The sequence below is a fragment of the Pipistrellus hanaki genome (genome assembly GCF_964339955.1).
Source record: "Pipistrellus hanaki genome assembly, chromosome: 9".
Classification (NCBI taxonomy): Eukaryota; Metazoa; Chordata; class Mammalia; order Chiroptera; family Vespertilionidae; genus Pipistrellus; species Pipistrellus hanaki.
The window spans coordinates 73,470,315-73,496,898 of record NC_140511.1 but is presented as its reverse complement, the minus strand read 5'-3'; the positions used below and the strand labels follow the sequence as shown (position 1 = coordinate 73,496,898).

At 43.4% G+C, this 26,584-nt stretch overlaps 1 long non-coding RNA gene across 1 annotated transcript; it reads left to right on the top strand.

Annotated features, from left to right (window-relative positions):
* Positions 1 to 448: 448 nt before the first annotated feature.
* Positions 449 to 25,817, top strand: LOC311627833. The gene is made up of 3 exons (XR_014795937.1): positions 449 to 545; positions 870 to 1,036; positions 24,861 to 25,817. It is a non-coding gene; the product is annotated as an uncharacterized lncRNA (long non-coding RNA).
* The last annotated feature ends 767 nt before the right edge of the window (positions 25,818 to 26,584 follow it).

Here is a 26,584-nt window from a genome sequence, read left to right as displayed (position 1 = left end):
AGTATGGATGACTGTTTATCCTCAGATCTGCGTGACTACATAAATAATATTGCATGAATGAACGAATGAATGAATGAAATCTTCAAAGAAAAGTTGGCTCGCCTTGGAGTTTCCTTCCCAAGTGGAGAACATAAGTTGCAAATGACTGTACCTACTTATCTGTGTATCATTATGATACGATTTAACTAAGAGCCTCACAGTCTTAACAGCAAAAATACTTTTTATCCGATAAATGTCTTGAGATGGGAAGAGAACTTGACCCTGGAAGTCCTGATTCCTTAAGCTCTGCTTCCTTGATAGGTTCTGGAAGGAAGAATCTGAAGAGGGATTGATTTGCCTGTGGCCTCGTGAATCATTTTAATTGTCTAGCACTGGGCTTACATCATCTTCGTGGCTCAACCCTGAAAGAGGTATCTGTACTATTGAGAAACTCCCAAGTTAAAAACTAATTCCCAAATAGGATTGCACATTTTGCAAGGCATTAGAGGATCTGCAGTGCACCATCAGGAAGCCCCGTGCCAAGCAAATGCTTCTTTGAGATCTGGGTAAGCTGACTTCCCCGGGCCCTGTCCCAACAATAGTCCCACCAGCATCGCTTCAAGTGGAACATCATTTTATCCACAAGGGACTGTTTCACACATCCTCTGAGGGTTTTTTTGTTTGTTTGTTTGTTTTGTTTTTTGTTGTTGTTTGGTCTGTTTTATGCCAGTGGTCTTGCAATGGGCAGGCATGGGTATCCCTTCTAAACCCTAGAGATAGCATTTTCTCTAAAGTCTACGTCAGGACATGAAGAAGTTCCAGATGACAAGAAGACATTCCCTCTTCCGGAAAATAGACTACATAATTTCTCAGTGAATTTCTCTGTGCAGGCTGACACAGTGCGACTCATCGGCTTTGTGGCGTTTTAAAGGCACAGGCTGCTGTACCTGCTTCCCGAATCAAAAAGCCATGCACATTCTGGCAGAGGGGACCCTGAGGGCATGCGGGGGTCGATGCTGGAAATCCACAGGGAACAAGCTTGGTCCTGACCAGAGAGGTAGGAGTGTGGGGGAGTATTCCAAATGAATTCTGAGTCACTGGGAAACTGATTTTTCCAGCTGAGGAAGGACCTGAAGACTAGATCCAGAGGGGGTAGGGAGATGCGGGAACTTATATCACGTATGCATAGCCCGTGGACACAGACAATAGTCTGGTGAAGGCCTGGGGAGGGGGGTGGATGGAGGGCTGGGGGAGTCAATGGGGGGAAAAAGGACATCTGTAATACTTTCAACAATAAAGATAATTTAAAAAAAGAAAGAAAAAGAAAAAGAATAGATCCAGAGAAAAGAGTGTTGGGAGGTAGAACACCCAGTGCAGGCTGCTCAAACTAGGACGTGGGAGTAGTTCAGAGAGCAATCTGATTGGTTTTGATGAGCAGCATCTTTCTCGTTTGTAATGCTTCACCTTCACTTTTGAGTCTTCAATGTGCTGCCTTGCATGGAGCTGATAAAGGGATAAAAGCACTTCTACTTAACATAGAGATGTGAGACCTTTACTATTCAACTGCCCACAGGTAGATCTCACACTGCTTCTCTTGGGCTGGGAGGACAGGAGGAAAACTCACTTAGCTACTGAACTCAGAGAAAAGCGTGGCTCCTCTGTATGGCTCAGTGTTAGGTTTCCCCCTTCCTGCCCACGTGGCGAAGCTGAGATGACACTGACTGCTGCGGTCTGTTTTCCTTTTACAGAGCCATTTTTTTTCTCTAAGGATCTTGAGTCTTATTTTCATAGTGAACGAGTGTTGTCTCTACCTCCCAACACTATTTTCTTGGGATCTATTCTTTTTCTTTTTTTAAAAAAAAATGTATCTTTATTGTTGAAAGTATTACAACAATACTTTTATTTTTCCCCAGAAGCCTGAGATACAGGAAAGAATGGATCCTGAAGGGAACTCAGTTCCTAAAACACTGCTATCATCGGGATGTTTGCAGATCAGGCATCAGAGGAGTGACAGAGATGTTAGGAAGATGAGGAGGGAACCTCCGAGGAAGAGCCTGTTTTCATACGCAGTGGCCCAGACCAACCAAGATCTGGGTAGAGACAAGGGTAAAATAAGACTGTGTTTTGGAAACTGTGGTAAGAAGGAGGCAATGAGTCAGTGCTTACTCTCCCCAGAAAAATACATTGCTCACCGGGGAGGCCGCGGGGCAAAGCCCGTACATGTATCTGGAGGAGGGGTGGGAAGGGCAGATCGGCACACGGGAATCTGGAGGGAATGGAGTTGGGGTGGGGGGCGAGGGGAGAGAGAATGTGAATGAACAAAAGATGGGAAAACACATTGGGGAAATGGTACTGAGAGTGGGTCTCTGGGGTGGAAGGAGCTGTCAGAACAGAAGCAGAACTCCTGCGCGGAGCTGATAGTGAAGGGAGATTTGCAGATTGGGTGGGAAACCCACAGACTTTTTTTTTTTTTTAAATGGTGTGCGTGCTTCTAATTTTAATTCAATATGTGTGAAACAAATGTGGTGGAGAGCAGTGTAGTCTTGGTGACTTAGGGCTATAATTAATGTCCAAGTTTAGGGTTTGACCACACACAGCATACCTGGAAACAGGCCTTTGTTTATCAGTTGCTGAAATAGAAGCTGAGTCACAGAAGTGACACAAGCAGAGCGGGTGCCTGTCTCAGACCTCCTGGGGGGTTAATGAACTTTGCCTTTTCTTGCTTGGCCTGGAGATCTCCTCTCTGATGATATCTATCCACTTTGCTCAAGGATGATCCCCTTAAGGGATGGTCCTAGATACCAGTGACTATACGTGTATGTCTGACTGGCTTTCAGAGTTGAGCTGTATATAGGGCATTTCATCAACTAGAATGTCAATAATTCCACTCACTGTTCTAAACTGGTGATTGAAGAGAGTTCAAGATCGAACCCTCCGATTTGCTTAAATTGCATTTCATCTTAACTTGAAGGGAACATGGAGGAAAACTCCACCTGCTTTGGAAAAAGACACGTGAATTTTCTCCCACCTTGTGGTAAATAGCTGCCATCATTATCCACTCTGCTCCCAGGCCCGAACCCTGGTCAGAGTAGGAAAAATGCTGAAGTGAGAAGTACTACTGTCTCAGTGACTCAAGGGCCATTAAAAACAGTGGGATGGACTTAGATATATAAGTAATGGTAGGTCATCCCCCTATTCTCCATAGTCTTTCTATCACAGATAGGAAAGACCGTGAGGGGAATTCAAGATGACCCCTTGGGGGCAAGAAGAAAACAATACAGCCTCTATTATATTGATTTCTTATCCTTTTAAATGTTCTATTTTTGTGTTATATGTGTTTTATTCATCTATTTATCATCTATCATAGGTTATCTATCTATCTATCTATCTATCTATCTATCTATCTATCTATCCATCCATTCTTCTATCAAGAGGCCCATTGAACACCATTTTTGGAATTACAAATTCCTGAGAGATTTTATTTCAGTAGTTTTCAGGGGATTCCTAGGAAACCATCCTTAAGTGACTCGTTTATTTTCAGTAAGGAAGCCTTTCTTAAATAAACCTGTCACAAAATTCTAACATGTAAAACAGGTAAGATGGACTGCTCTAGTCTTGGCTGGTGTTTCTCAGTGGTTAGAGCATCAACTCTTGCATTGAAGGGTCATGTGTTTGATTTCAGTCAAGGGTATGTACCTGAATTGCAGGTTCAATCCCTGGCCCTGGTTGGGGTGTGTGCAGGAGGCAACCAATCGATATGTCTCTCTCACATTGATTTTTTAAAATATATATATTATATTGATTTTTTTACAGAGAGGAAGGGAGAGAGATAGAGTTAGAAACATCAATGAGAGAGAAACATCAATCAGCTGCCTCCTGCACACCTCCTACAGGAATGTGCCTGCAACCAAGGTACATGCCCTTGACTGGAATTGAACCTGGGACCTTTCAGTTCACAGGCCAACGCTCTATCCACTGAGCCAAACCGGTTAGGGCTCACATTGACGTTTTTGTCTCTCCCTCACACCCTTCCAGCCTTTCTAAAAATCAATGGGAAAAATGTCCTCAGGTGAGGATTAGCAAACAACCACAACAAAAAGATGAACTGCTCTTTTGAAGGAGGATGGGAGACAGGGTAGGGGATGGCCCAGCCCCCAGGCTTTCCCTTTCATTTGCTCTGCCCTCTGCTCTCCAGGCCTGTGTCAACTTCCATTTGGAAACCACTGTGGTAGCTTATGAAACATGCATCTTTGAAGAAGACCTGGCTGATGTCTGAAACCAGGCTAACAGGACATGGTCCCGCTCTCAGGTTTGATCTTATATTTCCCACTAGGTGGTCCATCCCAGTCTCTTCTTCATGCCACGTGCTAAACACCCACTCGCAGCCCAGGCCAACAGAAGCTGGCTTTCCCAGGCCATTTTCCACCTCCCCATGGCTGCTTCATTTTTCTCAGCAGTAACTTCCCAATAGTTATCAGTTAATACTTTCTCCCTGAGTATTCCTGTTCATTGCAGAGTATGACCAAACCTCTGCAGCAAGCATCTCTGAACTTACTGCAGATGTGCAATTAGAGATTTTTCTTAAACTAAATGTAATCTCACATTCTAGGCACACCTCATGCTTTAGCTAATGCAGTTATGATCATAATTTTCTTTCTGATTTTGCTGGTTTAGAGATGGCCCATTTCCCAAGGGCACTTCATATGGTACTTTATAGAGTTACATTATCTTCATGAGCCACTTTGAGGGGCAAATATCCTCTTAGAATTATGGGGGGATATGGGATGTGGCCAATAGAGACACATCCCTCCAACTGGCCTTCAAAAAGGACTCTGCCCAGCTACTTGGAGGGTAGCTAGCTGACAGCTGACACCCTCCCCAGTAGCAAATCTATATATATATATATATATATATATATATATATATATATATATATATATATATATATATATATAAAATTGATTTTTTTACAGAGAAGAAGAGAGAGGGATAGGAATTAGAAACATCGATCAGCTGCCTCCTGCACATCTCCCACTGGGGATGTGCCTGAAACCTAGGTACATGCCCCTTGACTGGAATAGAACCTGGGACCTTTCAGTCCGCAGGCCGACACTCTATCTTAAATTAGTTAGCTAATTTAAACCAAACCAATTTTGGCCCCAGTAGCAACTCTTGAACCAGACTACCACAGAGGAATCTCTCATTAGAAAGTAAATATCTTGGTCCACAGGTGACACATAGGCCACGGTCACATGACCTTGTCTAACCCGAGAGGAGAACAGGATAAACGCAAGCACTAAACATGTCTATCACAGCAGCCTCCAAGTGTGCCAGAAAATTCCATTGATTATTGTCAGGCTAAATTTCAAAAGCTCTCTTACTGTATTAATTAATACCCATTATCACCCAATAGAATATCAATCATGAATTAGTTTGTCAGTTTTCATTTTGTTGCTAATACTTTGAAGGAATGAAAAGCCATGGGGGAAGCACACTTGAAGATCCCTTCTTAATAAAAAGTGGCCCAGGGACTTGGCCAGACAGGGCAGAGCTGTGTGGGAGATGCTTGGGTGGCCCCTCTCTGGAGATGGATGGTGGGTGAGGGCAGTGAGGGTCTGAAGGAGAAGACCTTCTCAGGGAAGAAGGGCATCGAGAGATGGTAGAGGCCACCCATGGCCAACTTCCTTGAATTCCCTGCTTTGTCCCCAGCTGCCCATGTGAGCAAAGCATCTTTCAAATGTCTGTGAGTGTCATTTGAATGATACCACATCTTATCAAACCTTTGATCTGATGTTTGTCTCTGATCTGCCCTCCTTTTTCCGCTGCCTCCCCACCCCCACCACACTGCTTTGAAAATGTTAAGTTGCTTGCGTAGACGATTGGGTTTCCTGTCACACTTTGGTGTCTGCCATGCCGTGGAGACCGACAGGGCAGAGATACAAGGAAGTCACACTTGGTTTCGGTGCAAATTGACTTGTTAGATCCTTGACATTTTCTAGGCTGCTACTTCCGGCCGCCTGGCACATGTGTGCTGGCCGAGGCTGGGAGCTTTGTTAGTATTTTCGAGTTGAGTGTTTACCCAAGCCCTGTAAGCCATCTGGGTCTGTGGGATGGACTTAGACCCCTTCTCCTTTGAGTTTTTCCACCTTTTCTTTCTGACCTGAAAATATTCTTGAAGAGCCACTTCTGCTCCTAGTGGATCTGGGATGTTTACTCTTGGACTGAGAAGTGTTACTAAGGGGGGTCAGATTAGAACAGAACGAAGTCGAAGGGTTTGACCAATTTATGCTATTAGAATTTTTCTTCAAAAATGGGCTAACAGACAAGTGGCTTTCTAGTCCACTGCATGACTCCAGAGTCAGACTGCTTGGGTTCACACGCTGACTCAACCGCTTACTGGTGATGTGGCTGTAGGCAGATTATTTAACCTTTCAGAATCCAAGTTTCTTTAACTTTAAAACAAGGACAATTTTATCTACTCAATATTTGTGTGTGTGTGTGTGTGTGTGTTAATCCTCACCCAAGAATATTTTTTCATTGATTTTTAGAGAGAGTGGAAGGGATGGGGAGAGACACAGAGAGAAACATTGACATGAGAGAGACACATTGATTGGTTGCCTACTACACTAGGCCTTTCCAGGGCTGGGGTTTGAGCCTGCAACTGAGGTACATGTCCTTGACCGGAATCGAACCTGGGATCCTTCCCTCCACGGACCAGCACTCTATCCATCGAGTCAAACTAGCTAGGGCTCATCTATTCAATATTGAAGCCCATAAAGAGAACCTAATAAAATATGAACTATTCTTGTTTTGTTGTGCTCTAAACAGATTTGGGGAGAGATATCTGCTAATTTGACGTAGATGACTAGCTTTGTTATTGTCAGTAATAATATTATATGATCAAGTGTAAGGAACCGGCATGTACTTCAGCTTCCATATCCATAAAATGGGACTGATGTTACTGACCCTTCTTTCCTTACTGGATTATGAGATGCATCAAATGAAGTAAGAGATGCCTTGAGCAATAAATATGTACTTTGGAGATGGGAGATATTGTCCATGCTGTGTGAAATCATAGCTGTAGAGGTAGAAGAATGAATGTCATTGTTCATCCTCCTGTGACATTTGCTCCTGCCTCTGCGTACGACTGTGAATGAGGAGCCAGACTTTCTTGGGGTGGGGAAGACGGGGGCAGCTCTTCCTGCACTGCCTTGGACAGAGCATTGCTTTTGACTACCAACACTTCTATTTCGGAGTCAGATGTGCTTCCGTTAGGAGCTGTCTGTCTTTAAGAGGTGGATGTCAGAGCCTGCTTTCCAGCTCAAGAACCATGGGATGAGCAAAGCCAGCAGCAATGCAAATACACCAGACATGGGCAGTGGACAGAGGGTAGTGGGCAGACCCTCAGCCCTCTCCTGTCTGAAGGGTCCCTATCAGGCTGAGGTTGCTTAGCTGCCCCTGGGTAGCAAACAGTAAATAGGCATGCATTCGTGGAAAAAGGAAGGAAGAAAAAAAAAATCCCCAGTGCTTTCATAAAATGCAGCATCTCACAGTTCCTGTTTAAGAGGGAGAATTCATTTTCTCCTATGTTAAAAATATTTGGGTCAGGGTGAGCATGAAGGGGGAAGAGGAGAGGAGAAATTGCCCTTCTGTCCAGAGCTAGGCAGATATTTGCATATATATATATATATATATATATATATATATATATATATATATATGTGTGTGTGTGTGTGTGTGTGTGTGTGTGTGTGTGTGTGTGTGTGTTTGATTCTCATTTTAGAGGGAGTTCTTTGGTTCCAAGTAAATAAATAAATAAACAAACAAACAAATAAATCCCACATTAGCTAATTTAAGCAAAAAACAAACAACAACAAAACTACACACACCTCAGACCCCCACACACATGCATATTAGAAGGCCACGGAGTAGCTCACAGAATCAAATAAAAAACTAAAGACCCTGGCTTTGTACAGGACAGGAAACTGGGGACCTTGGAAGAGACTCTAACGGACTCCCCATCAGCCAGGAGTCCCTGTGTTGCCTCACTCAGGACTGCTCTTCCCTGAAGAGAGTTCATTGACCTTGCTTGGTGATGGGCCAATTTCTCAACCAACAGAAGATGAGGCAACCTTGTCCTGGCTCTGTTAGGAGGGAGATGTCGTCCAGAGTCCCTGCTCATCAACATCCACTTCTTGGTTATAATTGGTGCCCAAGACAGCCTGGGTTGACATTTGCCCAAAGGGTGTTGACTTGTTTCTGCTTTATAGCATTCTTGATGAAATTAAACCATGGAAAATGTGGGCTACAGTCTTCCCATCCGAGACAAGATCTCTACCTTGTCTTTCTGGCCTCTTGAAAAGGTGCTCAGGCCTTCCTGAGGAGAGTGGTGGCTTCTCCTCGCTCTCTCTGTAACAGCTCTATGTTCTGGATTCTGGAATGTGGGGCCCCAAGGCCCCCGGTTCCCCACCCTCACTCTTGCTTAGACAGCAAACTAAAAATAAGTGTCCCCAGGACCGTTCATGCTGGTGACGACGGTTGGACTGCCACCTCACCGCAAAGGCACTTGCCATGTGGGTTTTGGAAAAGGGAAATGCTTAAGTGCTAGTTTATCAGCCAAAAGGAGCTGCGACAGAAAACACAAAACACCCGTCCCACCCACAGGCTCTGGTCCGAGTATCAGCTTACAGGAGAAAGCATAGCCCGTGGTAAATTAGAGACAGAGGTGTCGCTTTATTTACTCCTGTGCGGGGGAAGGGGCAAGATGTGGGACCTCAGCAGCTGCCTACTGGACAGTTCTGGGAAAACACTGAAAGAGAACAAAAGTGTTTTTTTTTTTTAAGTGTTAGGATGTGTGTGTGTGTGTGTGTGTGTGTGTGTGTGTGTGTGTACGCGCTAGAGGCCTGGTGCATGAAAATTCATGCACTGGAGGCGGGGGTCACTCAGCCCAGCCTGCACCCCTCACAATCCAGGAGCCCTCAGAGGCGGGCAGCAACTCAGTGATCAGGGAAGGTGATGCTCCATCATACCTCCGCTGCTGCCACTGCCCGCAGCACAAGCCTTGACTGGCTCTGTGTGGCTGGGAAGCTGAAGGGATTGGGGGACTCCAGAGGCAGGTGCACTTGCTGCCTCGGCAGGGCTGAGGGAACTGGGCACCACCATCTTGTGGCTGTGTGTGCCACCATCTTTGAGGGCGGGGCAGTCAATTAGCATAATCCCTCCTTATTAGCTGTGGACGCCACCATCTTTGCAAAGGTGTGAGGACCAATTAGTATATTAGATAGGAAATATATATATATTTCAGAGAGGAAGGGAGAGGGAGAAAGAGAAAGAGAAACATCAATGATGAGAGAATCATTGGTTGGCTGCCTTCTGCATGATCTCCTCTGGGGACTGAGTCCGCAACCTGAGCATGTGGTTGGGAATCAAACGGTGACCTCCTGGTTCATAGGTTGATGCTCAAACAGAGCATGCCAGCCGAGCAAGTGTTAGGACATTTGAAAAATACAGAGGAACGAAGAAGAAAAGCCTATGGGGATGTCCAGTATGAATATTAGGAAGAAGAGCATGCTCCCCCTGGTTCATTTCCAAGCCTCCTCTCCCTGTCTCACTTGGGAAAGCTGTGTGAAATGAAGTGAAAAGTTTAACCACTGTTGCCAGTACAATGTCAGGTTTTAATGCATCCCAGTCACAGGCCTCCTTCATTCACTTTGTAATATTATGTAAGGCTTGCCCCATGTTTTAAGATTGCTTTGCCGGTATTATTTTAATGGCTTTTGGATATTCCATCAAATTTTCCATAGGTCACTGAAGCGGCCCACACGCAGCAGACCTGGAATATTGAGAACAAGGCTGTGATGGGTATCTTTGTGCACAAATCAGGGCATCATCTGTGGAAGAAGGGTCCAGCCTCGCAGCTTGTTGGGTGTAAGGTCTCCACACCATCACCTCTATCTCTGTTATAAAGCAACTCTTACTAAATGGACAGGTCCACATATCTGGTGCATAGGTTCTTCTAATCTAACATTTTTTTTCACCCTTTTTCCTCTTTGCATATTTCTGGAAGTCATTTTCTAGACTGTTAGCAAGGATACTCAAATATGAAAAAGAGAACATAACTTTGTTTTAGGTACTTGTAGCTAAGTCATAGAAAAAACTTGATGGAAACTGTTAAGAGCCAAGGTGAAACTTATTCAGGAAAATAAATCAGTCAGGTCTGGACACTGCTTTAAACAACATATTTAGTGTTCTTATATTTTTTTGAACTATGTACATTGTGACGGTAAAACATGCTTCCATTAGGCATGTAGTCATTGTGTGTGACAATAATAGCAATAACATTTTTTTTTAAGGCAAGAAAGGATGTACAAGCCCACATTATTTTCCTTCTAAAATTATCTTACCTTCCAGTCATAGAAGCTCCTGGGAGTCCAGATGTTAATATTATTTCTCTTTCCTATTCCACTTATCTCATCACCTAGATATGCACTGTGTAGTCTCTACTAGAACAATGGCCAAAGCAATAGCAAGAACTAACATCAGTGGAGTGCTTGCTGCATGCCAGGAGCTGGACTCAGACTTTGAGTGGATGGATTGGTACACTTAATCTTGACAGAGGGAGGATGTCTAGTTCAGAATCAGTTGACCTTTTTGAGTAGTTGACAGCCACGGACTTTGGGAAGGGTCCTGAGTGGGGTTGAGCATGACCTATTCCACCATGGCCAGGGATCAGTGAGACAGCAGGAAAATGGCAAAAAACCTAACTGGGAGAGTATTTATGAGAGGAGCAAGGTTAAATTCAGACCTTCTGAAGGTCATACACAGCATCTATTTGGAGACAGATTGCAGGATGAAGTGGGTGTACCCGGGAAGGCACTGTTGATGTAATCGGGGCAATGTGTGTGTGTGTGTGGGGTCGGGGGGTGGGGGTGGGGGGGATGGCCTGGACTCAGGAGTTGCTGGTGGATATGGATAGAAGTACATGGACACAGGATGCATTTAGAGAGAGAATTGGCAGAACTTGCTGGTAACTTATATAAAGAAAGGTAGGATGAGGGATAAACAAAGGCCAAGTGCTGGGTTTTTCATTTGAGTGCCTAGGCTGATGGAGCGCCATACTCTACGATGTGAAAATCTGGGGGAGGAACTGCGTCATGGGGAGGGAAATGGAAGGTTCTATTCTTACCTTGTCATTTGCCAAAGTTGACATTGTGACCAAAAATAAAGGACACAAAACTAGAAGCTTTCACTCTTTCATCATTTTTGTGTAGCCAAAAGAGACCAGACAGACCTGGGGCTGGGCTCAGACAAAGGGAGGATGGCTGTGTGCAAGTTGCGGGACTTATCCCGCTTCATGTCTCAGCATCCTCATCTCTAAAATAAAGATCACATGATTGCCCCCCTCTTGTTGATGTAGGTTAGGTATTGCAGCTCCCAGCCCAGTCTCTGGCAGGCAGTAATTCCATGTCTTAAATGTTCATTGAAGCTCTTTGAAATAACCTGCACAAGATGAAGCTCTTCTATGCAATACACTCTTCCTGTGCAGGTCCTGTATGTTTCTTAGCTATGACAGGGCATGACATAGATAAAGAACATGTGGAAGGCCCATATCCCTGTTACAAGCTATCTGAAGTCCACATTTAAATGTTTCATTTCTTTTATTTTTTTCTGAAATAGAAATGGTCTTGAAAAAAGAAGGAATTGTTTAAAGTATAATTGTCAATAATAGAAAGTCAGCATAATGTTCTGATTTGGAGCATGGAGCCTGGCTGCCCAGATCTGAATTTCTGCTCTGTCACATATGAGCTGTGGTGACTTTGGGCAAGTTACCCGACTCCTCTGTATCAAAGTTCTCTCCTCTGTGAAATTAGGACATTAGTGATTCCTACCTCACAGGGTTGTTAGGAGATTTAGTGAAGCTAATACACATAAAACCATAAAATAATGCCCAGGGAAGAGTAACCACACTTGGTGGATGGCTTTTATAATATGAATAAAGTGTTAGAAACAGATGATCCTGAGAAGATGAGGGAAAGGTGAAGTTGGGGCAGGGAAGTGGGGGAGTGGGCGGGGATGGGGATGGGGGCGGAGATAAGAGGCACTGGACTCTGGAGGAGGATCAGACACTATGAGTGATCACAAGAAAAGCTTAACACTGACATTTATACTTCTTGGTTTTGTCTTGTCAAGCCTCCCAAGAAGAAAATTCCCAAACATCAGAGCTACATTTTCCCCTTTTAGCAGCAGCCTTTAATCCAGATTGGGCTCAAGCAAGATAACATGCATCAAAGCATGCATTTCTGCAGAAGCTCCCTCCCTGGAGTTTATAAGAACATGTCAAAATGTCCCCTACACCCACCTGCCTAATTTGGCTTGAGTGTGTGACTTCCTGTGGCTTATCAAGATCTCAACTGAAATCCGGCCACAGACTACTCTTCCAAAGCCTCCAGGGATGATCATCATTTCTGACATTTAAAATGGACTGGGGTTGCCAGGAAACTTGTGAGTTTCCTCTCTTGTCATCCTTTCTTAAAGGAAATTGCTTGGTGGACTGTTATATCTGGACTAGTAGCCCTGTACACGAATCCATGCACTAGTAGTTTCTTTCGGGCCTGGCAGCTCTGCACCTGCTGTGGACACAAAGCAATCATTCCGTCAGGCCACTCATGCTGCCCACCCTCAGCAGCTGCCCCACTTCCACCCCCCTGGGACTGGGGGATTCCAGTGGGGCTGAGAGGACTGGGTGCCACCATTTTGTGGCTATGGGTGATGGCTAATTTGCATATTATCCTTTTATTACATAGGATGGTAGTTGGCTTTTATAATTAACTAGAGGCCCCTTGCAGGAAGATTCCTTGCCTGCTTCCCTCCCTTCTCCGCAGCCCCACCGGCTTCTCTCCCTTCTCCCCGCACCACCTGCTTCCCTTCCTTCTCTGCTGACCACTTGCTTGCTTCTCCGCAGCTTCACTCCCTTCTGCAGCACTTGGCTTCTTTCTACGCTATCTTCAGTCTTTGCTCTGGCCTGGATATACATATTAACTGCCATCATGGTTGGGTTAATTTGCATACTTTCCCTGATTGGCTGATAGGCGTGGCTTGTGGGTGTAGTGAAGGTAGTCAATTTGCATGTTTCTCTTTTATTAGAGAGGATTCTCATCTGAGCCAAATTAGGGGTAGAGCAACAATCCTAAAAAAAAAAAAAATGGGGCAGGAGGGAAGCAGTTTGGTTGGGAGAAAGAAACCAGAAAGAGTCCTATCTGGTCATGTTTATGTTTATTTGTGTAATAGACAGCTGCATTGGGCCACACATATTGTACCATCTCTTTCTCTCTCTTGGCCAGTGCTCCATTAGCTCTGAGTTGGTCTTCTACTTTCAGATGTAAATGAAACACCACATGGCAAGGTGGCTTTCTGCAGGTCAACAAGGAATCGGCTTTTGCATGACGTAGCATAGAGGTAGAAACCTGAGGGTGAACCTTACATGAGGGGAAATGAGAGTTCAGTGAGAGCTAGAAAATAAAGTCATTTCTTCCCTCTCCTATGGACAACTCTAAGGTATAATACCTTCAAGCAACTCTTCCCGAGAAGCTCCATATGCTGAGAGACCTTCTAGGGCCTTCAGCAACTCTGTGTGGTGGAAGCTGGGATGGTGATGCAGCTCCTCGCATTATCTCACATCTCCTTTTCTGCTACAGCCAATACCTTTCTCACTTCCCAATTAAACTGTTAGTATCTTAATCCTTGCCTCAGGCTCTGCTTTATGGAGGATCCAATTAAGACAACATCCAAACAGAGAGGGTGTGTTCTAGTTAAAATCTAGAACTCAGAAGTTAGGGTTGGAACTTCTAACTTGGGAAACATCACATATGTGGTATTTAGGCTCATAAGACTAGTGCAGTCACTTAGAGAGGGTGGGTCAAGAAATATGGGTCAAGGAGCAAATGTGGGACACTCTAAAACCTCATGTGGAGGCAGAGGAGGGTGGATCCAACTGAGGGGTATTGAAAAAGAACAGTCAATGAGGTCGAAGAAAATCTGAGGGGGTGTAGTGGTAAAAGCAAAAGGAGTGGAAAGTGTTGCAAGAACAATAGGAGTAACCAAGTGGGTAGAAGCTAGCTGAGCGGTCCAGTAATATGGGAGAGAGTGAAGACCATTAGTAAGAACACAATGCACTTCATTTATTAGGTCCAGCAACATAGAAGTTGCATGTGGCTTTGATGAGAGTAGTTTCGGTAAGGAAGTAGAGTTGGCATTGGTCAAGGAGAGAAAGGGAAGTGAGGAAGTGAAAATAGCTAGCATCATAGATAAGTCTTGGAAGAAATTTAAATGGAAAAAGGAGGAAATAAATGGGGAGCAGTAAGGACATCTGTTGGCTGGATGCTGTGACTGGGAAATGTGTGTGGGAGAAGTATACTGGCTGGGAGTTAGGAAACCTAAATTCTAATCCCCTTTCTTCCATTAACCAGCTGAGGAGGCCCTAAATAAATTAGTTCCTTCTTTGGGCATTAATTTCCTCATTTGTCAAATCAAACATCTCTAAGATCCCCTTTAGCTCAGAAAAGCTATGTTCCACGGAGATGCTGAAGCTGACAGAGGAGGAACAGTGAATGGGGAAAATAGGGTCCTTGAAGAAATAATGTAAGTCCTTAAAGGGCAGTAAAAGAGTCCTTACTTGCCAGGGTGGTAGGAAGGATTAAATAAGACAATGCATGTAAAGCACTTAGCACAATGCCTGACAATAGTAAGAACACAATACACCTCATTTATTACTAGAAACAATAGAGGTAGTCCCAGCAGCAGAAACTCCCAGGGTATTGTGTGCATGATTTACTGCACACTTAAGACAGTGCCTTTTGGAGAAAAAGAAGGAAGGAGAAGCCGTGGGGGTGAACCAGGCAGCACCTGGTGTGACAGTGAGGACCACACTAGAAGCGACTTGTGGAATGAAGCATGGCTATGGACCTTAGGAGCCAGCTCAGACTTGGTGGCTTGGATGATGTGAGGCTCCACCCAAATGGGAAGATGTTTTACGTTTAAAGGTTCTCCATATTCCATGTAAAAGTAAGGTGAGGATGCAAAGAGCCTAGAATAGCCAAGGCCACCTCAAAGAAGAACAAAGTTGGAGGATTTAACCACATGTCAAGATGGTTATAAAGTGGCTAATTAAAACAAATGTGGCATGGGCACAACAATAGACAAATAATGGAACAGAGTAGGGAGTTTAGACCAAAGCATATGTAAGCAGTTGATTTATGGAAATGACATCACATCAAATCAGTGGGGGAAGGACAATCTTGCAATTAATGATGCCGGTCAAATGGATATCCAAATGGAAAAATATGATTAAAACTCAACCCCTGAGGAGAATCCAAGATGGCTGCTTGGGTAGGCACCTAGCCGCAGCCGCACGCAACAATTTCAATAAAATACAACTAAAATATAAAATGGACATTACCCAGAACTACAGGAAAGTCAACTGACTGGAAATTCTACAACGAGAAGCAAGGAGAAAACCAGAAGGAAGCGCGGAGGAGCTGTAAAAGCCCAAGGTACGGAGACACGCGGCGCGCGCGTGGAGAGGACGGAGCCGGAGAGGAGGGAGGCCGAGTGCCTGGCTGGCGTTCCCTAGCGGGAAGGAGATAAACACTCGGACTGTGCTGGGCCCCCAACTGCTCTGAACCCCCGTTCTAGGCCAGACCCCGGGGACCCAGGCTCATCCAGAGGGAGCTGGGCTGTAAGGCGGTACTCGGGGAAGCAGCGAAAGGAGGTCCCAGAGGCGCGCACACAGCGCACAGAGAAGGGCCGGCCGGCTGTGCCGTAGGACTGCCCTGGCGGGAAGGAGACAGGGGCTCCAGACTGCTCTGAACGCCACCTCCAACTCCACTTCCAACTGAACTGAACCCCAGTTTCGGGCCCATTGCGGGAGAGCTTACACTGTTTGGTAGCAGGCGAAAATCGAGGGCACCTTTCTCTCAGAGGCGCTTGCAACAAGTACTGAAGGACCCTGAGTCTCAGGAGTCGCATAGGGCGGGGCTGACGGAAGCCAAGGCTGTAGGCTCCACCCTGAAACTCCGCCCCCATCAGGAAAGCTGTCTGCAAAAATGCCTAAACCAAATAGATCACAAACGAAAGAAATGGAGGACAAAAAGCGACTGGATATAGAGTTCAAAACCACACTTATAGGGTTTTTCAAGAGACTCCTAGAAAAGGCCGATAAAATAAATGAGACCTATGAGGATATGAAAAGGGATCAACAAGAAATGCTAAGGGATCAACAAGAAATAAAGAATACATTGTCTGAAATAAAAAATATTCTACAGAGTCCTAAAAACAAAATAGAAGATCGCAAGAATCAAGTCAAAGATTTGGAACATAAAGAGCCAGAAGACACTCCTCTGCAGAAGCTAGAAGGCAAGAGAATCCAGAAAATTGAAGATAATGTAAGAAACCTCTGGGACAACTTCAAACGATCCAACATCAGAATCATGGGGGTCCCAGAAGATGAGAGAGAGCAAGATATCGAAAACATACTGAAAGAAATAGTGACAGAAAACTTCCCCCACCTGGGGAAAGAATTGGACTTACAAGTCCAGGAAGCACACAGAACTCCAAATAAGAGGAATCCAAAGAGGACCACACCAAGACAAATCATAATTAAGATTCCAAGAGCAAAGGACAAAGAGAGAATATTAAAAGCAGCAAGAGCTAAGCAGGTGGTTACCTATAAAGGAGCACCTATACGATTGTCAGCTGATTTCTCAACAGAAACCATGCAGGCCAGACGGGAATGGCAAGAAATATTCAAGGTGATGAATAGCAAGAACCTTCAGCCAAAAATACTCTACCCAGCAAAGCTATCACTCAGAATCGAAGGTCAGATAAAGAGCTTCACTAATAAAAAAAAGCTAAAGGAGTTCATCACCACCAAACCAGAATTATATGAATTGCTGAAGGGGGTTCTTTCAGAAGAGAAAGTAAATAAAGATAAAAATTATGAACAACAAATACGTAACTATCAACAAGTGAATCTAAAAACCAAGGAAATTAAAAAAAAATCTGATGAACAATATTAACTGTTGAATATAATAGAATCAGAGGTATGGAAGGGGAGTGAACTGATGATTCTTGGGGAAAAGGGAAGAGGGGAATGTGGGAAGAGACTGAACATAAACTGTGCACCTATGGATGAGGACAATGGGGAGAGGGGAAAGGGCAGAGGGTGGGGTGGGAAGGGGGGGGAAAGGAACACTTGTAATAATATGAACAATAAAAATTTATTAAAAAAAAAAAAAAAAACAAAAAAAAAACTCAACCCCTGTCTCATACCACAAGAAAAAGAAATCAATACTATGTCATCTGTAGATTGTAGAGAAAAGCTTCTAGAAGAATAGCCTTTTGATCTTGGGGTAGGCAGATACTCTTAAATAAGACACAAAAAGCACTAGCCATAAAGAAGAATGTCTATATTGAATTTAAAAATATTCATTTATCAAAACTAATTCGTTTTTCAAAAGATACAGTTAAAAAAAATCAAGGTACAGAATGAGAAAAGATATTCACAGCATGTGTAACTGATAAAGGGCTCACATTCAGAGTGCATAAAGAACTCTTTCAGCCTAGCCAATGTGGCTCATTTGGTTGGAGTGTTGTTTCATACACCAAAAGGTGGTGGGTTCAATTCCCACTCAGGGCACATATCCAGGTTGTGCGCACAAAAAAAAAATGCACAAAAAAATGTTTATAATAGCCTCTAGATAGAAACAATTCAAATATACATCAAGTGTGGAACAGATGAATACATGATGATATTCATAGAATGAAGTGCTGTACACATGAAAATAAATTAACCACTACTACACACGGCATTGATGAATCTCACAAATATAATGTGGAATGAAAGAAGCTAGTTACAAAGAGAATACATATTGTCTGATTCCATTTATACAAAGTTCAATCACAAGCAATTTTCATCTATGGTGCTACAAGTCAGGATAGTGGTCCCTTTAAAAAGCAAGAAGGAGGTAGCGGTGGGAAGAGCCATGGGGTGGGCCCTGAGTGCTGATACTCCTTTATTTCTTGACTTGAGTGGTGGGTACTTTGGGTGAGTTTTTCTTGTTTTGTTTTGTTTTGTTTTTTGTAATATCCACTTAAGATTCATGCACTTTTTTGTAGGTATGCTCTACTGAGGAAAAAAGATTTACCTAAGTAAATGAGGGCTGATCTTGATTTTAATAAATGATAAAATGTTTCTCCCCACCTTGTTTCTGACATTCTCCCAAATTCGGGTTCCCCACAGTATGTGAATTTGTTGTTCTTACCAAATGTGTCAGCCACAATGGAAAAAATTTAATGGCTTTTTACAGATTTTTTTTTTAAGTTGAACATCTTCCTTGTAAGGCCATTAAAAAACTCTATCCTCAAATAAAACCATCAAACTTCACCCCAATCCTTTTATGGTTAAGAAAACTGAAATGCTGAATCTGGGAACAACAGTCATCTTGGGATCAGAAAGTGAAAGTAGATCAGAAATTCATGCATTCATTCACCTGACAAATATTGATTAAGCACCGACTATTATTATAGGCACTGCAAAGACAACAGTGAGCAAAAGAAAAGGTCCTATTCCTATGGAACTTACATTCTGGTAGAAAATACACAAGTAAACAAACAAATATGATGAAGAGAAATAAGGCAGTAATATGAGGTAGCAAGTGCCAAAAATAAGGTTTTGTTTGTGCAGAGTGGTCAAGGAAGGCCTCACCCAAAGGTGAGAGACCTGGAGAAAAGGGGAGGCCATGTGGGTGCCTGGGAGAATAATGCTCCCACCGAGGGAGACTGAGATGGGAACCATTTTTGTGTCTGGGGAACAGCCAGGAGGCAGCGTGGCAGGTGGAGGATGAACAAAGATGACAGTGGAGATCAGAGTCAGGGATTATTAGGGCCTCCTAGACCCATTGTAAGGGCTGTGGCTTTGCCTCTAAATAAGACAGAGGCTTTTGAGTGGAAAGAGGGGCATGATCTGCTTTAACTTTTAAGACTCACTCAGGCTGCTGGGAGGGAATAGGAAGAAAAGGGGAATAGAAAGCAAAAGCAAAAACAAGGAGCTGGCTCAGGAAGTTGTTATGGTGATACAGTTGGGAGACCAAGGTGCCTTGCACCAGTGGTGCAGATATCTTTTTCTGGTAGGGACAAACAAGGTTTACTGTTTGGACGGAAGTTGTAAGACAAAGAGAAGAGTCAAGATGTTTGGCCTGAGCAACTGGAAGAATGGAGTTCTTGTCAACTGGCATGTGGGTGGAACAGGTGTGGTAGGAGCTTTCAAAATGCTGTTTGCACATGTTTAGTCCCAGCCTATTAGATATCCTAGTGGAGATTACTGTATAAGGAGGCATATGGAGGTAAGGAGGCTAGAGCTCAACAGAGAAGTTGGTACGGAAGATGTAAATTTGGGTGTTGGCTGAAGCTAAAGGACTGGATGAGATCACTTAGGAAAAGGATATAGACAGAAACGAGAAGTCATCCAAGAGATGGCCCTCTGAGATCAGCCCTGCCTTAAATCCTGCTTCCGCTGCAGAACGGGATATCCTCATGCTGGAGGAATTGGCCCCGTGTCCCCTGTGCCAGATGGCTGATTTGTTGCAGGTGTGAGGATAAGTGGGACAACACCATGTCCTGTAAATTGGACCCCAGTGGAGACCAACTATGTGAGGGGAACAAGCAAACATCTTCAGTTAACATCCTCTCCTCTCCCTGTCCTCAGCTCAGCGGGGATTTGAACTAGCAACCTGAGAGTAAGCTTCTCCAGTCTAGAACTGGTTTGCCAAACACCCATGACCCTCTCCTCTGGTGTTCTTTTTGCCTGTCTGCTAGTCCAGCCCAGGCCATTCTGTTCTCCCAGAAGAGTTTTTTGTTCTGAGGCAGACAGAGCACCATTTGACACTAAGTCAGAGACTAAGGGCTGGAGAAAGGTGTCCTCTAAGGAAATGGTCCTACATGCCTTACCCATTGACTAAAAATCCTAAACGTTTCCAAAATTTTCTTTATAATGAATCATCAGCTGAGCAGGGGCCCTGCTAGGAAGTTTATAAAAACCCTACAGAATTTTAAGGTTTGAGCAAAGAGAAGAAATGGCCAACGGGGCTGTGGACATTTGCAGTAAGAATCTCTTTCCACAGTTTTTCAATCTAAAACTGGATTATAAGGGAAATGAAGAAGCATGTTGGGGAAGAAGTTCTTGAAATGCCTCTCAGTTTTCTCCCTTCCTCACTTTACTGTTACCACTCAGGCTCCCTAGAACTTGTCCGGGGAGTAGCAGCCAAGGAAAGCACCCCTGGAGGGGAGGGATGTTGGAGAAATAATAGCAGAATAATAGCAGCAGAAATGTTTATTGACCTAAACGTTCCAGATATGCCATAATTTTCCTACCTTATAGCATTCTTTTGAACAATTCTAACTTGGTTTCCCTACCCACTCCCTCCCACTCTCAGCTTGACCCTTTTTTTTTTCTTTTTTTTTTTCCTGCTCTCTTCTCCTTTGTGATAAAGGAGCAGTGGACAGACATAGCAATTCCATGGTCTTCAAAGTCTTTAGCTGGGGCCTGTCTGAAGACCTCCCACTCTCCATGTTTCTCTCATTCACCAGAGACTCTTCTCTGCTTTCCTGCCTGAGAGGGAAAGTAATCCAAGGAGCCCACAACCTGAAACTGGGGGCTGTATTTATGCAACTGGTGACTACCTGCTTCAGGATGGGACCCCTTCTGAGTCAGTTTTGGGAACTCAGCACACAGCAATAAAAATTGGGGAGTTTGCTGAAACCAGTTTGGCTCAGTGGATAGAGTGTCAGCCTGCGGACTGAAAGGTCCCAGGTTCGATTCAGGTCAAGGGCATGTACCTTGGTTGTGGGCACATTCCCATTAGGGAGTGTGCAGGAGGCAGCTGATCAATGTTTCTCTCTCATTGATGTTTCTAGCTCTCTATCCCTCTCCCTTCCTCTCTGTAAAAAAAAAAAAAAAAAAAAAAAAAAAAAAAAAAAAAAAAAAAAAAAAAAATCAATAAAATTGGTGAGTTTGAGATCCTTGAAGATCCCTGAAGAGGTAGAAAGAGAGAACTCTCTTTTGTTTTCAGCCAGAGTCCTAGAACACAAATATGAATGACAATTCACTCTCTGTTTCTTGTAGCTGGCAAGAGAGCAGCTCTTTTGATGGAGCCAAACTCCCCGTGCAAACACTGATGGAGGTCAATGGAAAGATGCCTTTCTTGGCCACCTCCCCATGGTGTTTCCCACTGGGTAACAGATAAGCAGTAAAAACAATCTTTGGGCTCAACAAAATTTGATGAAGATATTGATAGAACTAGGTGCCTTTTCTGATCTAAAAATCTCACTCATAGTTTACCCACCCAAGCTTTTCATTCTCTAACTTACTCATTCAATAACTCAGTATCTTTTTTTGTGTATGTGACTACTATGTCCCAAACATGTGCTATGTGCTTCCGAAGAAGAAGAAGAAGAAGAAGAAGAAGAAGAAGAAGAAGAAGAAGAAGAAGAAGAAGAGAAAAAGAAGAAGACAGATGAGACAGTAAAAGTGATGAGAAAGTGATGGGAGAGGCAAAGTAATAAACATATCAAATCATTACATATTTTAGTAAGTGCTATGAGATATCTGTGGGCTGTGAGCTCAGAGGGTGAGGTTTGATGAACTGCGTGCCAAACATAGAAATAAACGTAAGCTGAAATCATAATGACTTGCTTTTATATGTAACTAGGAAATGTTCCTTGGAGAGTCACAGCAGGATTTAAAAATGGAATCGCTTGGCCCTGAACTAGAACCTCAGTAATATCCGTGATCTCATGACAGTAGTTCACATTTTTTTTTTTTTTTTTTTTTTTTTTTAACAGAGAGGAAGGGAGAGGGATAGAGAGCCAGAAATGTTGATGAGAGAGAAACATCGACCGGCTGCCTCCTGCACACCCCTCACTGGGGACGTGCCCACAACCAATGTACATGCCCTTGATCGGAATCGAACCTGGGACCTTTCAGTCCGCAGGCCGACGCTCTATCCACTGAGCCAAACCGGTTTCGGCGGTTCACATCTTTAGAATGCCTTTAATGTAATGTGACTTTGCATCTATGAGAGGACCAACCCAATTGCCCCAGCAACACACACGATTGGTGGTCTACCTCACAGCTATTCTTTATTTGCTCACCCCCTTTTCATGATCTTATGTAATATATAGGGAGGTCTTTGTGATAGAGAAAAATCCTGAGAGAATGGTCTAAAACTCACCATTGGGCACTTGTTTGGATGAATTATGCATCATGTCATCTCCTCAAGAGAGATGATGTTATGGAGGTCTATAGGAAGCAAGGTGGGTTGACACTTTCTCTTCTTATGTGGTTGCTTTCCTGGACTTAGAGAATGGAGCCCTCTGACTTCTCAGTTACTCTACATAGGACCCAAAGCCACCATTCATCTATGGTAACCTGGGCAGGGATCATTTTCTACTCTTCGATAACTTACAACTAAAGTTCTGCCTGGTAGATGGGAGGTGCATAATCATATTTTACAGAGACCTCTAAACCCTGGGTGCCTTTCTTAGGTTTCCCAATAGTTGACCTCATGTGGTCAGAGTCCTAAAATGTTTCAAGGGGCTCTTCAAAGATGCCATCTCAACCCAACTTGATTTTAGATCAGCAGCAAGTGTATATATCCCTTCTAACAAAATTAAATGATAGTTGACTGGTTTGAAGGAGTTCAGATAATTCAAAAAGCATTCTTCCTAGTTAAATGTATGGAGTTTCAATTTAAGGGCATAATGGTTATTGGAAATTTATTACAATAAAAAAATAAGAAATAGAAAACAATTTTTTTTAATGAGGAAAGGAAGACTCCAAAATTAAAGAGTGAAATATGTCTATTTAAAATAGGATTTGACTTATGAAGCCTTCAATTGCACTCAACCTTTGAGAGAAATAGATATCCCACAAAGAAAAAGGATGTGTGGAACAAGGTGGTCAAACTGACCCAGAAAATCAGTCAGAATCAAACAACATTACTTGAAAAGAGTTATTTCAAAATTGTTATCTTTTCTAATTTAAAACTTTATTTTTGAAATTATTTTATTAGGTCCCAAATTCCTTCCCAGGTGAATAAGTGGATTTATTTACTCATGTATTTGGTTGCTTGTGAAATCTACTTTGCATTTGTATACCATAATAAGGTCTTCCTAAGGTTATATTATTGCTTTTAATAGCATCGATACAATAAATAATGTTGATTTTTCTTCACACTGAAGCACAACATGTGTAGTCCTGGAGTCATGCACTGGCTGCCTTTATCCGGTTCTGCCAGGGGATTTTAATCATCTAAGAGACATGATTTTTCTCTAATTCTGTAATTTCTATAAGACAAGCAATGCCTTGCACTCGTGGGTAGTCTCTTTGTCTTATGCAACAGTAATAGGCAGATGAAGATTCCTCAGTAAAAAGTCCAAAGAGGAGACAGAACAAGTCCAAAGCATTACCAACTAGGTCTTAAACTAAGGTAATATTTATGGAAGGAAAGGGGTGGATACTGGTTTGTAGAAACAAAAGCAGAAAGAAGTTGAATTTCCTCCAAACATGCTGGGACCTTAGAGGCTGGTTGAGGGAAAGAAGAAAGCTGGGAACTGCTAGGTCCAAGAATAGGACAAATAGGGCTGGCCCTTGATGGGGCATGGAGCAACTGTCCACATCATGGCAAGTAGAAAAGATGTGGCTCCCATGAGCTAATAGGTCAACATCTATATCTAAGTGGAAACTTTTGGGCAGGAAGAAAAAGATCACAGACTTTTTTAAAAAACAGGGATCGGCAAATTAGGGGTCAGTGAAATTCAGCCATGAGCATTTTTGTAAATTGGGCTTTATTGGAACATGTGTCTGTTCGTGCTACAATGGCAGGATTGAGTAGTTGTGACAGAGACTGAAGGTTTACAAAGTCCAAATAGTTTTTATCTGGCCCTTTACAGAACTGCTTGGCAATCCCTGTTCTATAAAATGGTGAGGCAGAGTCAGCTTTGTGGTTCTAGGTGATGTGTTTGGTTTGTACACACCCTAGGCATAGGCTAAAGGCAACCTCTTAAAAAAGAAAAATGGTTAAAGTCTAGGCAGAATGTCAAAATCATGGCTGAATGATCTAGAGTTCAGGATCTCAGATTTAGGCAGAAAAAAGCTCAGTTCTGTTGATAGGACAAACATGGTGGGGATTAAGGCAAGAATGAGTCTCAGTAGATTTGTGGGACCCAAGTTTATCTGAGTCATGGAAGACATCAAGTCTAGAACAGCAAGTACAATTTCAGTGACCTTCTGATGGGTTTGAAACAGTGAGTAAGTTGAAGTGCTCAGTGCTCAGCTGAGCAGGGATGACAGAAGCTGCCCCCAAAGGAAGGAATAGCAAGTCCAAATAACCTGGATCTTTCTGCTAGAAAGCAGGAGGCTGGAGTGTGATATCTTATCACCCTCATCAACCCAAAGTAACAAGATTGAAATGTCTCCAGGAAAGGACTGCCAGATTTAGCAAATAAAAATACAGAACATCAAGTTTAATTTCAGATCAACAAAGAAAAAATTTTGATGTAAGGTATGTCTGAAATATTTCATTCTACCAAACATTGGTACTTGAAATTCAAATTTTCCTGGAGTCTTTTATTTTGTCTGGCCCAGTAAACTGTTTGCCTTTGTGATAAATTATGACTAAACTAAGCAATATTTTGACTCCTGGGATAGCAAGAAATTTCAAGTTCTTTTGTGTCTCCTCCAGTTTTGTTTTATTTTGCTTCTCCCTCCCTCTACATACAGATTCTTTTCTTACCTTCTTTCATCTGTTCTCTACCACTTCCTTTCCAAGGGCCATCACATCCATCAACACTTCCAAGAATTATAAGATGGCTTCAGCTGCCATTGATTAAACCAGAAAAGGGCTGAAAACTGAGAATGAAGAGTCAAGCTTCTTAAAGTGACTCACAGGAAGGAAACCTGGTGAACAGACAGTTGGATGATTGGCTTCTGACTCACAGGAAGTTTCTTAACTCGAGATTTCTGGCCATCTACCACCATTCGTTTGCTATCAAACCACTGAAATTTCTCCGGCAGCACGCAGAGGCTGTCTTGGTAAAAGTCTTGGGTTTAGATGAACTATTGGGCGCTTGCTGGTTGCAAACACTGAATTAAAGTGGACATTTTGGAGATTTACAGAAGGCCTCACATAAAAAAGCATAAAGCTCTGTGAAGGCCATGCTCATGGTTTTAAAGCATTATGCCAGCCCTGCAGGAAAGGTTTAGGACAAATCAAATCTGGTGTGTCTTGCTCTGTGTTGTGGTCTCAGTGCATAGACCTCACTTGCAGAGAAGAAGATGTGGGCTAATGTTATGCTAATATTATGATGACTTTAAGGGCTTGGCTAATACATAACTTATGTAGAATCTATTAAACAGATATGATTTATGTCCCCTATCCATTTCTTCTTTAGCAACCTTCCCATCATTGTGGCAGTGTTGGAGGTGCCCTGGGTCTCCCTCCCAGAAAGGCCTGCTGTTGAACTGTAAGAAGTGCAGTCAGCCTGCAGCCTATGACTGTTAGCGCCTTAGAACCTGCCTCCCCCTTCCTGGGGCAGCCCCCAGCCAATGGCTGAGCACAGAGCAGCTGGGAGGCCTGGACATTTCTCTTCAACACGAACTCCTCTAATGAGCAATCTTTGTTCTGGAATTCCCCATCGGGCTGACCAAAACTTCCTCTGCTATGCCTTGTGGTCTGAGCCCCTGTCCAATTCTGCTTTCTTCCTCTTTTATCTTCACCAATGTTGCTCCCTAATAAACCTTTTGCATTCTTAGTTCTGCCTCAGCGTCTGCTTCTCTGATGGCACACTTGGCACAACCATCATGGCCTCAGTGAAGTGGGAAGGACTAAAAAGTAGGAAACAAAAATATTTTCAGGGATACAGTCATACCAGCAAAGAATGGGGGAAGGAGCACCATTCTTCCTGTTCAGGAGAGTACAGGGAGGAGAAGACGGGTGGAGACAAGGTAAGAACTTCACACATCAAGATCATACCTCTCCTCTTTCTTGGGGCCAAGCCTTGTTGGGGACAGAACTATAGAAGCAATCAGAAAGGTTTGGGGGAGACTAAGGAGTATTGGGACAAATGACCTCCTTTCCCACACATAGCCTGGAGGAGGCTGACAACAACCCGAACCCCACTTTCACCTTGGCATCATGTCTAACAGGGCTTGAGTAGGACAGTGCAGCATTAGCAAATGAGGAATCTTGGTAGTTAGCGATGTGACTTACCCCTACACTCCCATGTGGAGGTCAGAGGGTTCAAGAGGGAATCACTGGAAACACAGAGGCCTGACGTTGGGAAGTGAAGGCCAGTGAAGTAAAGGAGTTTGATTTCCAGAGACAGTGGTGGTGTCAATGTCTGTGGCTATGGATGCCATTGCATGCCAGAGGAAAAACTAGATAAGGAGCACCTCAGAGGACACTAGCACAGGACCTAGACACCCAGCAGGGAAGCCCAAGGATAACAGAGGTCACCAAGCTGATTCCCACGCTCACAGCTACATAAATAATGA